Source organism: Ambystoma mexicanum, chromosome 14 (assembly GCF_040938575.1).
Source record: "Ambystoma mexicanum isolate Mex_15411 chromosome 14, UKY_AmexF1_1, whole genome shotgun sequence".
In the NCBI taxonomy this organism is placed as follows: Eukaryota; Metazoa; Chordata; class Amphibia; order Caudata; family Ambystomatidae; genus Ambystoma; species Ambystoma mexicanum.
The window spans coordinates 656,686,206-656,699,330 of record NC_090940.1 but is presented as its reverse complement, the minus strand read 5'-3'; the positions used below and the strand labels follow the sequence as shown (position 1 = coordinate 656,699,330).

General features: G+C 56.5%; 1 long non-coding RNA gene across 1 annotated transcript in view; it reads left to right on the top strand.

The window, feature by feature from the left end:
* Positions 1–13,125, top strand: part of LOC138527396 (uncharacterized) — a 711,210-nt gene that overhangs the window by 98,088 nt on the left and 599,997 nt on the right. The gene's annotated exons all lie outside the window — the stretch shown is intronic.

The window sequence follows — 13,125 nt, the reverse complement described above, 5'->3', positions numbered from 1 at the left end:
GCAGAGAGAGCAAGAGGGAGGAGCAGAGAAAGAGAGAGAGCTGAAAGGAGAGGGGCAGAGAGAGCAAGAGGGAGGGGCAGAGACAGAGAGACAGAGCTAAAAGGAGAGGGGCAGAGAGAGCAAGAGGGAGGGGCAGAGAAAGAGGGAGCTGAAAGAGGGGGCAGAGAGAGCAAGAGTGAGGGGCAGAGAAGGAGAGAGAGCTGAAAGGCATGGGGCAGAAGAGCAAGAGGGAGGGGCAGAGAATGAGAGTGAGCTGAAAGGAGAAGGGCAGAGAGAGCAGAGGGGCAGAGAAAGAGAGAGAGCTGAAAGGAGGGGGCAGAGAGAGCAAGAGGGAGGGGCAGAGAAAGAGAGAGAGCTGAAAGGCGCGGGGCAGAAAGAGCACGAAGGAGTGGCAGAGAAAGAGAGATCTGAAAGAGGGGGCAAAGAGAGCAAGAGGGAGGGGTTGAGAAGGAGATAGAGCTGAAAGGAGAAGGACAGAGAGAGCAAGAGGAGGGGCAGAGAAAGAGAGAGAGCTGAAAGGAGAAGGGAAGAGAGAGCAAGAGGGAGGGGCAGAGAAAGAGAGTGAGCTAAAAGAGGGGGCAGAGAGAGCAAGGGGGCAGAGAAAGAGAGAGAGTTGAAAGGAGGGGGGCAGAGAGAGCAAGAGGGAGGAGCAGAGAAAGAGAGAGAGAGATGACAGGAGAGGGGCAGAGAGAGCAAGAGGGAGGGGCGGAGACAGAGAGAGCTGAACGGATAGGGGCAGAGAGAGCAAGAGGGAGGGGAAGAGAAAGAGGGAGCTGAAAGAAGGGGCAGAGAGAGTAGAGGGAGGAGCAGAGAAAGAGAGAGAGCTGAAAGGAGAGGGGCAGAGAGAGCAAGAGGGAGGGGCGGAGACAGAGAGAGAAAGCTGAAAGGAGCGGGGAAGAGAGAGCAAGAGGGAGGGCAGAGAAAAAGGGAGCTGAAAGAGGGGGGCAGAGAGAGCAAGACGGAGGGGCAGAGAAGGAGAGAGAGCTGAAAGGCATAGGGCAGAAAGAGCAAGAGGGAGTGGCAGAGAAAGAGAGTGAGCTGGAAGGAGAAGGGCAGAGAGAGCAAGCGGGACAGAGAAGGAGAGAGAGCTGAAAGGAGGGGGGCAGAGAGAGCAAGAGGGAGGGGCAGAGAAAGAGAGAGAGAACTGAAAGGTGAGGGGCAGAAAGAGCACGAGGGAGTGGCAGAGAAAAAGAGAGCTGAAAGAGGTGGCAGAGAGAGCAATAGGGAGGGGCAGAGAAGGAGATAGGGTGGAAAGGAGAAGGGCAGAGAGAGCAAGAGGGATGGGCAGAGAAGGACATAGAGTTGAAAGGAGAACGGGCAGTGAGAGCAAGAGGGAGGGGCAGAGAAGGAGATAGAGTTGAAAGGAGAAGGGCAGAGAGAGCAAGAGGGAGGGGGAGAGAAGGAGAGAGAGCTGAAAGGAGGGGGGTAGAGAGAGCAAGAGGGAGAGGCAGAGAAAGAGAGAGAGCTGAAAGGCGAGGGGCAGAAAGAGCACGAGGGAGTGGCAGAGAAAGAGAGAGCTGAAAGAGGGGGCAGAGAGAGCAAGAGGGAGGGGCAGAGAAGGAGATAGAGTTGAAAGGAGAAGGGCAGAGAGAGCAAGAGGGAGGAGCAGAGACAGAGAGAGCGCTGAAAGGAATGTGGCAGAAAGAGCATGAGGGAGGGGCAGAGAAAGAGAGAGAGCCGAAAGGAGAAGGGCAGAGAGAGCAAGAGGGGGGGGCAGAGTAAGAGAGAGAGCTGAAAAGAGGGGGGCAGAGAGAGCAGGAGGGAGGGGCAGAGAAAGAGGGAGCTGAAAGAGAGGGGCACAGAGAGAAAGAGGGAGGGACAGGGAAAGAGAGAGAGCTGAAAGGAGAAGGGCAGAGAGAGCAAGAGGGAGGGGCAGAGAAGGAGATAGAGCTGAAAGGAGAAGGACAGAGAGAGCAAGAGGGAGGGGCAGAGAAAAAGAGAGCTGAAAGGAGGGGTGCAGAGAGAGCAAGAGGGAGGGGCAGAGAAAGAGGGAGCTGGAAGAGGGGGCAGAGAGAGCAAGAGGGGGGGGCAGAGAAAGAGAGAGCGCTGAAAAGAGAAGCGCAGAGAGAGCAAGAGGGAGGGGCAGAGAAGGAGATAGAGATGAAAGGAGAAGGATAGAGAGAGCAAGAGGAGGGGCAGAGAAAGAGAGAGAGCTGAAAGGAGCAGGACAGAGAGAGCAAGAGGGAGGGGCAGAGTAAAAGAGAGAGCTGAAATGAGGGGGCAGAGAGAGCAGGAGGGAGGGGCAGAGAAAGAGGGAGCTGAAAGAGGGGGCATAGAGAGAAGGAGGTAGGGACAATGAAAGAGAGAGAGCTGAAAGGAGAAGGGCAGAGAGAGCAAGAGGGAGGGGCAGAGAAAGAGAGAGAGCTGAAAGGAGGGGGGCAGAGAGAGCAAGAGGGAGGGGCAGAGAAAGAGAGAGAGCTGAAAGGAGGGGGCAGAGAGAGCAAGAGGGAGGGGCAGAGAAAGAGAGAGAGCTGAAAGGAGGGGGGCAGAGAGAGCAAGAGGGAGGGGCAGAGAAAGAGAGAGAGCTGAAAGGAGGGGGGCAGAGAGAGCAAGAGGGAGGGGTGGAGAAAGAGAGAGAGAGCTGAAAGGAGAGGGGCAGAGAGAGCAAGAGGGAGGGGCAGAGAAAGAGGGAGCTGAAAGAGGGGGGCAGAGAGAGCAAGAGGGAGGGGCAGAGAAAGAGAGAGAGCTGAAAGGAGAAAGGCAGAGAGAGCAAGGGGGAGGGGCAGAGACAGAGAGAGCTGAAAGGAGGGGGCAGAGAGAGCAAGAGGGAGGCTCAGAGAAAGAGGGAGCTGAAAGAGAGGTGCATAGAGAGAAAGAGGGAGGGACAGAGAAAGAGAGAGAGCTGAAAGGAAAAGGGCAGAGAGAGCAAGAGGGAGGGGCAGAGAAAGAGAGAGAGCTGAAAGGAGGGGGGCAGAGAGAGCAAGAGGGAGGGGCGGAGACAGAGAGAGAGAGCTGAACAGATAGGGGCAGCGAGAGCAAGAGGGAGGGGCAGAGAAAGAGGGAGCTGAAAGAGGGGAGCAGAGAGAGTAGAGGGAGGAGCAGAGAAAGAGAGAGAGCTGAAAGGAGAGGGGCAGAGAGAGCAAGAGGGAGAGGCGGAGACAGAGAGAGAGAGAGCTGAAAGGAGAGGGGAAGAGAGAGCAGGAGGGAGGAGCAGAGACAGAGAGAGCGCTGAAAGGAATGTGGCAGAAAGAGCACGAGGGAGGGGCAGAGAAAGAGAGAGAGCCGAAAGGAGAAGGGCAGAGAGAGCAAGAGGGGGGGGCAGAGAAAGAGGGAGCTGAAAGAGAGGGGCATAGAGAGAAAGAGGGAGGGACAGGGAAAGAGAGAGAGCTGAAAGGAGAAGGGCAGAGAGAGCAAGAGGGAGGGGCAGAGAAGGAGATAGAGCTGAAAGGAGAAGGACAGAGAGAGCAAGAGCGAGGGGCAGAGAAAAAGAGAGCTGAAAGGAGGGGTGCAGAGAGAGCAAGAGGAGGGGCAGAGAAAGAGAGAGAGCTGAAAGGAGCAGGACAGAGAGAGCAAGAGGGAGGGGCAGAGAAAGAGGGAGCTGGAAGAGGGGGCAGAGTGAGCAAGAGGGGGGGCAGAGAAAGAGAGAGCGCTGAAAAGAGAAGGGCAGAGAGAGCAAGAGGGAGGGGCAGAGAAGGAGATAGAGCTGAAAGGAGAAGGACAGAGAGAGCAAGAGGAGGGGCAGAGAAAGAGAGAGAGCTGAAAGGAGCAGGGCAGAGAGAGCAAGAGGGAGGGGCAGAGTAAAAGAGAGAGCTGAAATGAGGGGGCAGAGAGAGCAGGAGGGAGGGGCAGAGAAAGAGGGAGCTGAAAGAGGGGGCATAGAGAGAAGGAGGTAGGGACAATGAAAGAGAGAGAGCTGAAAGGAGAAGGGCAGAGAGAGCAAGAGGGAGGGGCAGAGAAAGAGAGAGAGCTGAAAGGAGGGGGGCAGAGAGAGCAAGAGGGAGGGGTGGAGAAAGAGAGAGAGAGCTGAAAGGAGAGGGGCAGAGAGAGCAAGAGGGAGGGGCAGAGAAAGAGGGAGCTGAAAGAGGGGGGCAGAGAGAGCAAGAGGGAGGGGCAGAGAAAGAGAGAGAGCTGAAAGGAGAAAGGCAGAGAGAGCAAGGGGGAGGGGCAGAGACAGAGAGAGCTGAAAGGAGGGGGCAGAGAGAGCAAGAGGGAGGCTCAGAGAAAGAGGGAGCTGAAAGAGAGGTGCATAGAGAGAAAGAGGGAGGGACAGAGAAAGAGAGAGAGCTGAAAGGAAAAGGGCAGAGAGAGCAAGAGGGAGGGGCAGAGAAAGAGAGAGAGCTGAAAGGAGGGGGGCAGAGAGAGCAAGAGGGAGGGGCGGAGACAGAGAGAGAGAGCTGAACAGATAGGGGCAGCGAGAGCAAGAGGGAGGGGCAGAGAAAGAGGGAGCTGAAAGAGGGGAGCAGAGAGAGTAGAGGGAGGAGCAGAGAAAGAGAGAGAGCTGAAAGGAGAGGGGCAGAGAGAGCAAGAGGGAGGGGCGGAGACAGAGAGAGAGAGAGCTGAAAGGAGAGGGGAAGAGAGAGCAGGACGGAGGAGCAGAGACAGAGAGAGCGCTGAAAGGAATGTGGCAGAAAGAGCACGAGGGAGGGGCAGAGAAAGAGAGAGAGCGGAAAGGAGAAGGGCAGAGAGAGCAAGAGGGGGGGGCAGAGTAAGAGAGAGAGCTGAAAAGAGGGGGGCAGAGAGAGCAGGAGGGAGGGGCAGAGAAAGAGGGAGCTGAAAGAGAGGGGCATAGAGAGAAAGAGGGAGGGACAGGGAAAGAGAGAGAGCTAAAAGGAGAAGGGCAGAGAGAGCAAGAGGGAGGGGCAGAGAAGGAGGGAGCTGGAAGAGGGGGCAGAGAGAGCAAGAGGGAGGTGCAGAGAAAGAGAGAGCGCTGAAAAGAGAAGGGCAGAGAGAGCAAGAGGGAGGGGCAGAGAAGGAGATAGAGCTGAAAGGAGAAGGATAGAGAGAGCAAGAGGAGGGGCAGAGAAAGAGCGAGAGCTGAAAGGAGCAGGACAGAGAGAGCAAGAGGGAGGGGCAGAGAAGGAGATAGAGCTGAAAGGAGAAGGACAGAGAGAGCAAGAGGGAGGGGCAGAGAAAAAGAGAGCTGAAAGGAGGGGTGCAGAGAGAGCAAGAGGGAGGGGCAGAGAAAGAGGGAGCTGGAAGAGGGGGCAGAGAGAGCAAGAGGGGGGGCAGAGAAAGAGAGAGCGCTGAAAAGAGAAGGGCAGAGAGAGCAAGAGGGATGGGCAGAGAAGGAGATAGAGCTGAAAGGAGAAGGACAGAGAGAGCAAGAGGAGGGGCAGAGAAAGAGAGAGAGCTGAAAGGAGCAGGACAGAGAGAGCAAGAGGGAGGGGCAGAGTAAAAGAGAGAGCTGAAATGAGGGGGCAGAGAGAGCAGGAGGGAGGGGCAGAGAAAGAGGGAGCTGAAAGAGGGGGCATAGAGAGAAGGAGGTAGGGACAATGAAAGAGAGAGAGCTGAAAGGAGAAGGGCAGAGAGAGCAAGAGGGAGGGGCAGAGAAAGAGAGAGAGCTGAAAGGAGGGGGGCAGAGAGAGCAAGAGGGAGGGGCAGAGAAAGAGAGAGAGCTGAAAGGAGGGGGGCAGAGAGAGCAAGAGGGAGGGGCAGAGAAAGAGAGAGAGCTGAAAGGAGGGGGGCAGAGAGAGCAAGAGGGAGGGGCAGAGAAAGAGAGAGAGCTGAAAGGAGGGGGGCAGAGAGAGCAAGAGGGAGGGGCAGAGAAAGAGAGAGAGCTGAAAGGAGGGGGGCAGAGAGAGCAAGAGGGAGGGGTGGAGAAAGAGAGAGAGAGCTGAAAGGAGAGGGGCAGAGAGAGCAAGAGGGAGGGGCAGAGAAAGAGGGAGCTGAAAGAGGGGGGCAGAGAGAGCAAGAGGAAGGGGCAGAGAAAGAGAGAGAGCTGAAAGGAGAAAGGCAGAGAGAGCAAGGGGGAGGGGCAGAGACAGAGAGAGCTGAAAGGAGGGGGCAAGAGAGCAAGAGGGAGGCTCAGAGAAAGAGGGAGCTGAAAGAGAGGTGCATAGAGAGAAAGAGGGAGGGACAGAGAAAGAGAGAGAGCTGAAAGGAAAAGGGCAGAGAGAGCAAGAGGGAGGGGCAGAGAAAGAGAGAGAGCTGAAAGGAGGGGGGCAGAGAGAGCAAGAGGGAGGGGCGGAGACAGAGAGAGAGAGCTGAACAGATAGGGGCAGCGAGAGCAAGAGGGAGGGGCAGAGAAAGAGGGAGCTGAAAGAGGGGAGCAGAGAGAGTAGAGGGAGGAGCAGAGAAAGAGAGAGCTGAAAGGAGAGGGGCAGAGAGAGCAAGAGGGAGGGGCGGAGACAGAGAGAGAGAGAGCTGAAAGGAGAGGGGAAGAGAGAGCAGGAGGGAGGAGCAGAGACAGAGAGAGCGCTGAAAGGAATGTGGCAGAAAGAGCACGAGGGAGGGGCAGAGAAAGAGAGAGAGCCGAAAGGAGAAGGGCAGAGAGAGCAAGAGGGGGGGGAAGAGAAAGAGGGAGCTGAAAGAGAGGGGCATAGAGAGAAAGAGGGAGGGACAGGGAAAGAGAGAGAGCTGAAAGGAGAAGGGCAGAGAGAGCAAGAGGGAGGGGCAGAGAAGGAGATAGAGCTGAAAGGAGAAGGACAGAGAGAGCAAGAGGGAGGGGCAGAGAAAAAGAGAGCTGAAAGGAGGGGTGCAGAGAGAGCAAGAGGGAGGGGCAGAGAAAGAGGGAGCTGGAAGAGGGGGCAGAGTGAGCAAGAGGGGGGGGCAGAGAAAGAGAGAGCGCTGAAAAGAGAAGGGCAGAGAGAGCAAGAGGGAGGGGCAGAGAAGGAGATAGAGCTGAAAGGAGAAGGACAGAGAGAGCAAGAGGAGGGGCAGAGAAAGAGAGAGAGCTGAAAGGAGCAGGACAGAGAGAGCAAGAGGGAGGGGCAGAGTAAAAGAGAGAGCTGAAATGAGGGGGCAGAGAGAGCAGGAGGGAGGGGCAGAGAAAGAGGGAGCTGAAAGAGGGGGCATAGAGAGAAGGAGGTAGGGACAATGAAAGAGAGAGAGCTGAAAGGAGAAGGGCAGAGAGAGCAAGAGGGAGGGGCAGAGAAAGAGAGAGAGCTGAAAGGAGGGGGGCAGAGAGAGCTAGAGGGAGGGGTGGAGAAAGAGAGAGGGCTGAAAGGAGAGGGGCAGAGAGAGCAAGAGGGAGGGGCAGAGAAAGAGGGAGCTGAAAGAGGGGGGCAGAGAGAGCAAGAGGGAGGGGCAGAGAAAGAGAGAGAGCTGAAAGGAGAAAGGCAGAGAGAGCAAGGGGGAGGGGCAGAGACAGAGAGAGCTGAAAGGAGGGGGCAGAGAGAGCAAGAGGGAGGCTCAGAGAAAGAGGGAGCTGAAAGAGAGGTGCATAGAGAGAAAGAGGGAGGGACAGAGAAAGAGAGAGAGCTGAAAGGAAAAGGGCAGAGAGAGCAAGAGGGAGGGGCAGAGAAAGAGAGAGAGCTGAAAGGAGGGGGGCAGAGAGAGCAAGAGGGAGGGGCTGAGACAGAGAGAGAGAGCTGAACAGATAGGGGCAGCGAGAGCAAGAGGGAGGGGCAGAGAAAGAGGGAGCTGAAAGAGGGGAGCAGAGAGAGTAGAGGGAGGAGCAGAGAAAGAGAGAGAGCTGAAAGGAGAGGGGCAGAGAGAGCAAGAGGGAGGGGCGGAGACAGAGAGAGAGAGAGCTGAAAGGAGAGGGGAAGAGAGAGCAGGAGGGAGGAGCAGAGACAGAGAGAGCGCTGAAAGGAATGTGGCAGAAAGAGCACGAGGGAGGGGCAGAGAAAGAGAGAGAGCCGAAAGGAGAAGGGCAGAGAGAGCAAGAGGGGGGGGCAGAGTAAGAGAGAGAGCTGAAAAGAGGGGGGCAGAGAGAGCAGGAGGGAGGGGCAGAGAAAGAGGGAGCTGAAAGAGAGGGGCATAGAGAGAAAGAGGGAGGGACAGGGAAAGAGAGAGAGCCAAAAGGAGAAGGGCAGAGAGAGCAAGAGGGAGGGGCAGAGAAGGAGGGAGCTGGAAGAGGGGGCAGAGAGAGCAAGAGGGAGGTGCAGAGAAAGAGAGAGCGCTGAAAAGAGAAGGGCAGAGAGAGCAAGAGGGAGGGGCAGAGAAGGAGATAGAGCTGAAAGGAGAAGGATAGAGAGAGCAAGAGGGAGGGGCAGAGTAAAAGAGAGAGCTGAAATGAGGGGGCAGAGAGAGCAGGAGGGAGGGGCAGAGAAAGAGGGAGCTGAAAGAGGGGCATAGATAGAAGGAGGTAGGGACAATGAAAGAGAGAGAGATGAAAGGAGAAGGGCAGAGAGAGCAAGAGGGAGGGGCAGAGAAAGAGAGAGAGCTGAAAGGAGGGGGGCAGAGAGAGCAAGAGGGAGGGGTGGAGAAAGAGAGAGAGAGCTGAAAGGAGAGGGGCAGAGAGAGCAAGAGGGAGGGGCAGAGAAAGAGGGAGCTGAAAGAGGGGGGCAGAGAGAGCAAGAGGGAGGGGCAGAGAAAGAGAGAGAGAGCTGAAAGGAGAAAGGCAGAGAGAGCAAGGGGGAGGGGCAGATACAGAGAGAGCTGAAAGGAGGGGGCGGAGAGAGCAAGAGGGAGGCTCAGAGATAGAGGGAGCTGAAAGAGAGGTGCATAGAGAGAAAGAGGGAGGGACAGAGAAAGAGAGAGAGCTGAAAGGAAAAGGGCAGAGAGAGCAAGAGGGAGGGGCAGAGAAAGAGAGAGAGCTGAAAGGAGGGGCGCAGAGAGAGCAAGAGGGAGGGGCGGAGACAGAGAGAGAGAGCTGAACAGATAGGGGCAGAGAGAGCAAGAGGGAGGGGCAGAGAAAGAGGGAGCTGAAAGAGGGGAGCAGAGAGAGTAGAGGGAGGAGCAGAGAAAGAGAGAGAGCTGAAAGGAGAGGGGCAGAGAGAGCAAGAGGGAGGGGCGGAGACAGAGAGAGAGAGCTGAAAGGAAAGGGGCAGAGAGAGGAAGAGGGAGGGGCAGAGAAAGAGGGAGATGAAAGAGGGGGGCAGAGAGAGCAAGAGGGAGGAGCAGAGAAAGAGAGAGAGCTGAAAGGAGAGGGGCAGAGAGAGTAAGAGGGAGGGGCGGAGACAGAGAGAGAGAGCTAAAAGGAGAGGGGCAGAGAGAGCAAGAGGGAGGGGCAGAGAAAGAGGGAGCTGAAAGAGGGGGCAGAGAGAGCAAGAGTGAGGGGCAGAGAAGGAGAGAGAGCTGAAAGGCATGGGGCAGAAGAGCAAGAGGGAGGGGCAGAGAATGAGAGTGAGCTGAAAGGAGAAGGGCAGAGAGAGCAGAGGGGCAGAGAAAGAGAGAGAGCTGAAAGGAGGGGGCAGAGAGAGCAAGAGGGAGGGGCAGAGAAAGAGAGAGAGCTGAAAGGCGAGGGGCAGAAAGAGCACGAAGGAGTGGCAGAGAAAGAGAGATCTGAAAGAGGGGGCAAAGAGAGCAAGAGGGAGGGGTTGAGAAGGAGATAGAGCTGAAAGGAGAAGGACAGAGAGAGCAAGAGGAGGGGCAGAGAAAGAGAGAGAGCTGAAAGGAGAAGGGAAGAGAGAGCAAGAGGGAGGGGCAGAGAAAGAGAGTGAGCTAAAAGAGGGGGCAGAGAGAGCAAGGGGGCAGAGAAAGAGAGAGAGTTGAAAGGAGGGGGGCAGAGAGAGAAAGAGGGAGGGACAGAGAAAGAGAGAGAGCTGAAAGGAAAAGGGCAGAGAGAGCAAGAGGGAGGGGCAGAGAAAGAGAGAGAGCTGTAAGGAGGGGGGCAGAGAGAGCAAGAGGGATGGGCGGAGACAGAGCGAGAGAGCTGAACAGATAGGGGCAGAGAGAGCAAGAGGGAGGGGCAGAGAAAGAGGGAGCTGAAAGAGGGGAGCAGATAGAGTAGAGGGGGGAGCAGAGAAAGAGAAAGAGCTGAAAGGCGAGGGGCAGAAAGAGCATGAGGGAGTGGCAGAGAAAGAGAGAGCTGAAAGAGGGGGCAGAGAGAGCAAGAGGGAGGAGCAGAGAAAGAGAGAGAGCTGAAAGGAGAGGGGCAGAGAGAGCAAGAGGGAGGGGCGGAGACAGAGAGAGAGCTGAAAGGAAAGGGGCAGAGAGAGGAAGAGGGAGGGGTAGAGAAAGAGGGAGATGAAAGAGGGGGGCAGAGAGAGCAAGAGGGAGGAGCAGAGAAAGAGAGAGAGCTGAAAGGAAAGGGGCAGAGAGAGCAAGAGGGAGGGGCGGAGACAGAGAGAGAGAGCTAAAAGGAGAGGGGCAGAGAGAGCAAGAGGGAGGGGCAGAGAAAGAGGGAGCTGAAAGAGGGGGCAGAGAGAGCAAGAGTGAGGGGCATAGAAGGAGAGAGCGCTGAAAGGCATGGGGCAGAAGAGCAAGAGGGAGGGGCAGAGAATGAGAGTGAGCTGAAAGGAGAAGGGCAGAGAGAGCAGAGGGGCAGAGAAAGAGAGAGAGCTGAAAGGAGGGGGCAGAGAGAGCAAGAGGGAGGGGCAGAGAAAGAGAGAGAGCTGAAAGGCGAGGGGCAGAAAGAGCACGAAGGAGTGGCAGAGAAAGAGAGATCTGAAAGAGGGGGCAAAGAGAGCAAGAGGGAGGGGTTGAGAAGGAGATAGAGCTGAAAGGAGAAGGACAGAGAGAGCAAGAGGAGGGGCAGAGAAAGAGAGAGAGCTGAAAGGAGAAGGGAAGAGAGAGCAAGAGGGAGGGGCAGAGAAAGAGAGTGAGCTAAAAGAGGGGGCAGAGAGAGCAAGGGGGCAGAGAAAGAGAGAGAGTTGAAAGGAGGGGGGCAGAGAGAGCAAGAGGGAGGAGCAGAGAAAGAGAGAGAGAGAGATGACAGGAGAGAGGCAGAGAGAGCAAGAGGGAGGGGCGGAGACAGAGAGAGAGCTGAACGGATAGGGGCAGAGAGAGCAAGAGGGAGGGGCAGAGAAAGAGGGAGCTGAAAGAAGGGGCAGAGAGAGTAGAGGGAGGAGCAGAGAAAGAGAGAGAGCTGAAAGGAGAGGGCAGAGAGAGCAAGAGGGAGGGGCGGAGACAGAGAGAGAAAGCTGAAAGGAGCGGGGAAGAGAGCGCAAGAGGGAGGGCAGAGAAAGAGGGAGCTGAAAGAGGGGGGCAGAGAGAGCAAGACGGAGGGGCAGAGAAGGAGAGAGAGCTGAAAGGCATAGAGCAGAAAGAGCAAGAGGGAGTGGCAGAGAAAGAGAGTGAGCTGAAAGGAGAAGGGCAGAGAGAGCAAGCGGGACAGAGAAGGAGAGAGAGCTGAAAGGAGGGGGGCAGAGAGAGCAAGAGGGAGGGGCAGAGAAAGAGAGAGAGAAATGAAAGGTGAGGGGCAGAAAGAGCACGAGGGAGTGGCAGAGAAAAAGAGAGCTGAAAGAGGGGGCAGAGAGAGCAAGAGGGTGGGGCAGAGAAGGAGATAGGGTGGAAAGGAGAAGGGCAGAGAGAGCAAGAGGGATGGGCAGAGAAGGAGATAGAGTTGAAAGGAGAAAGGGCAGTGAGAGCAAGAGGGAGGGGCAGAGAAGGAGATAGAGTTGAAAGGAGAAGGGCAGAGAGAGCAAGAGGGAGGGGGAGAGAAGGAGAGAGAGCTGAAAGGAGGGGGGCAGAGAGAGCAAGAGGGAGAGGCAGAGAAAGAGAGAGAGCTGAAAGGCGAGGGGCAGAAAGAGCACGAGGGAGTGGCAGAGAAAGAGAGAGCTGAAAGAGGGGGCAGAGAGAGCAAGAGGGAGGGGCAGAGAAGGAGATAGAGTTGAAAGGAGAAGGGCAGAGAGAGCAAGAGGGAGGAGCAGAGACAGAGAGAGCGCTGAAAGGAATGTGGCAGAAAGAGCATGAGGGAGGGGCAGAGAAAGAGAGAGAGCCGAAAGGAGAAGGGCAGAGAGAGCAAGAGGGGGGGCAGAGTAAGAGAGAGAGCTGAAATGAGGGGGCAGAGAGAGCAGGAGGGAGGGGCAGAGAAAGAGGGAGCTGAAAGAGGGGGCATAGAGAGAAGGAGGTAGGGACAATGAAAGAGAGAGAGCTGAAAGGAGAAGGGCAGAGAGAGCAAGAGGGAGGGGCAGAGAAAGAGAGAGAGCTGAAAGGAGGGGGGCAGAGAGAGCAAGAGGGAGGGGTGGAGAAAGAGAGAGAGAGCTGAAAGGAGAGGGGCAGAGAGAGCAAGAGGGAGGGGCAGAGAAAGAGGGAGCTGAAAGAGGGGGGCAGAGAGAGCAAGAGGGAGGGGCAGAGAAAGAGAGAGAGCTGAAAGGAGAAAGGCAGAGAGAGCAAGGGGGAGGGGCAGAGACAGAGAGAGCTGAAAGGAGGGGGCAGAGAGAGCAAGAGGGAGGCTCAGAGAAAGAGGGAGCTGAAAGAGAGGTGCATAGAGAGAAAGAGGGAGGGACAGAGAAAGAGAGAGAGCTGAAAGGAAAAGGGCAGAGAGAGCAAGAGGGAGGGGCAGAGAAAGAGAGAGAGCTGAAAGGAGGGGGGCAGAGAGAGCAAGAGGGAGGGGCGGAGACAGAGAGAGAGAGCTGAACAGATAGGGGCAGCGAGAGCAAGAGGGAGGGGTAGAGAAAGAGGGAGCTGAAAGAGGGGAGCAGAGAGAGTAGAGGGAGGAGCAGAGAAAGAGAGAGAGCTGAAAGGAGAGGGGCAGAGAGAGCAAGAGGGGGGCGGAGACAGAGAGAGAGAGAGCTGAAAGGAGAGGGGAAGAGAGAGCAGGAGGGAGGAGCAGAGACAGAGAGAGCGCTGAAAGGAATGTGGCAGAAAGAGCACGAGGGAGGGGCAGAGAAAGAGAGAGAGCGGAAAGGAGAAGGGCAGAGAGAGCAAGAGGGGGGGGGGGCAAATTAAGAGAGAGAGCTGAAAAGAGGGGGGCAGAGAGAGCAGGAGGGAGGGGCAGAGAAAGAGGGAGCTGAAAGAGAGGGGCATAGAGAGAAAGAGGGAGGGACAGGGAAAGAGAGAGAGCTAAAAGGAGAAGGGCAGAGAGAGCAAGAGGGAGGGGCAGAGAAGGAGGGAGCTGGAAGAGGGGGCAGAGAGAGCAAGAGGGAGGTGCAGAGAAAGAGAGAGCGCTGAAAAGAGAAGGGCAGAGAGAGCAAGAGGGAGGGGCAGAGAAGGAGATAGAGCTGAAAGGAGAAGGATAGAGAGAGCAAGAGGAGGGGCAGAGAAAGAGCGAGAGCTGAAAGGAGCAGGACAGAGAGAGCAAGAGGGAGGGGCAGAGAAGGAGATAGAGCTGAAAGGAGAAGGACAGAGAGAGCAAGAGGGAGGGGCAGAGAAAAAGAGAGCTGAAAGGAGGGGTGCAGAGAGAGAAAGAGGGAGGGG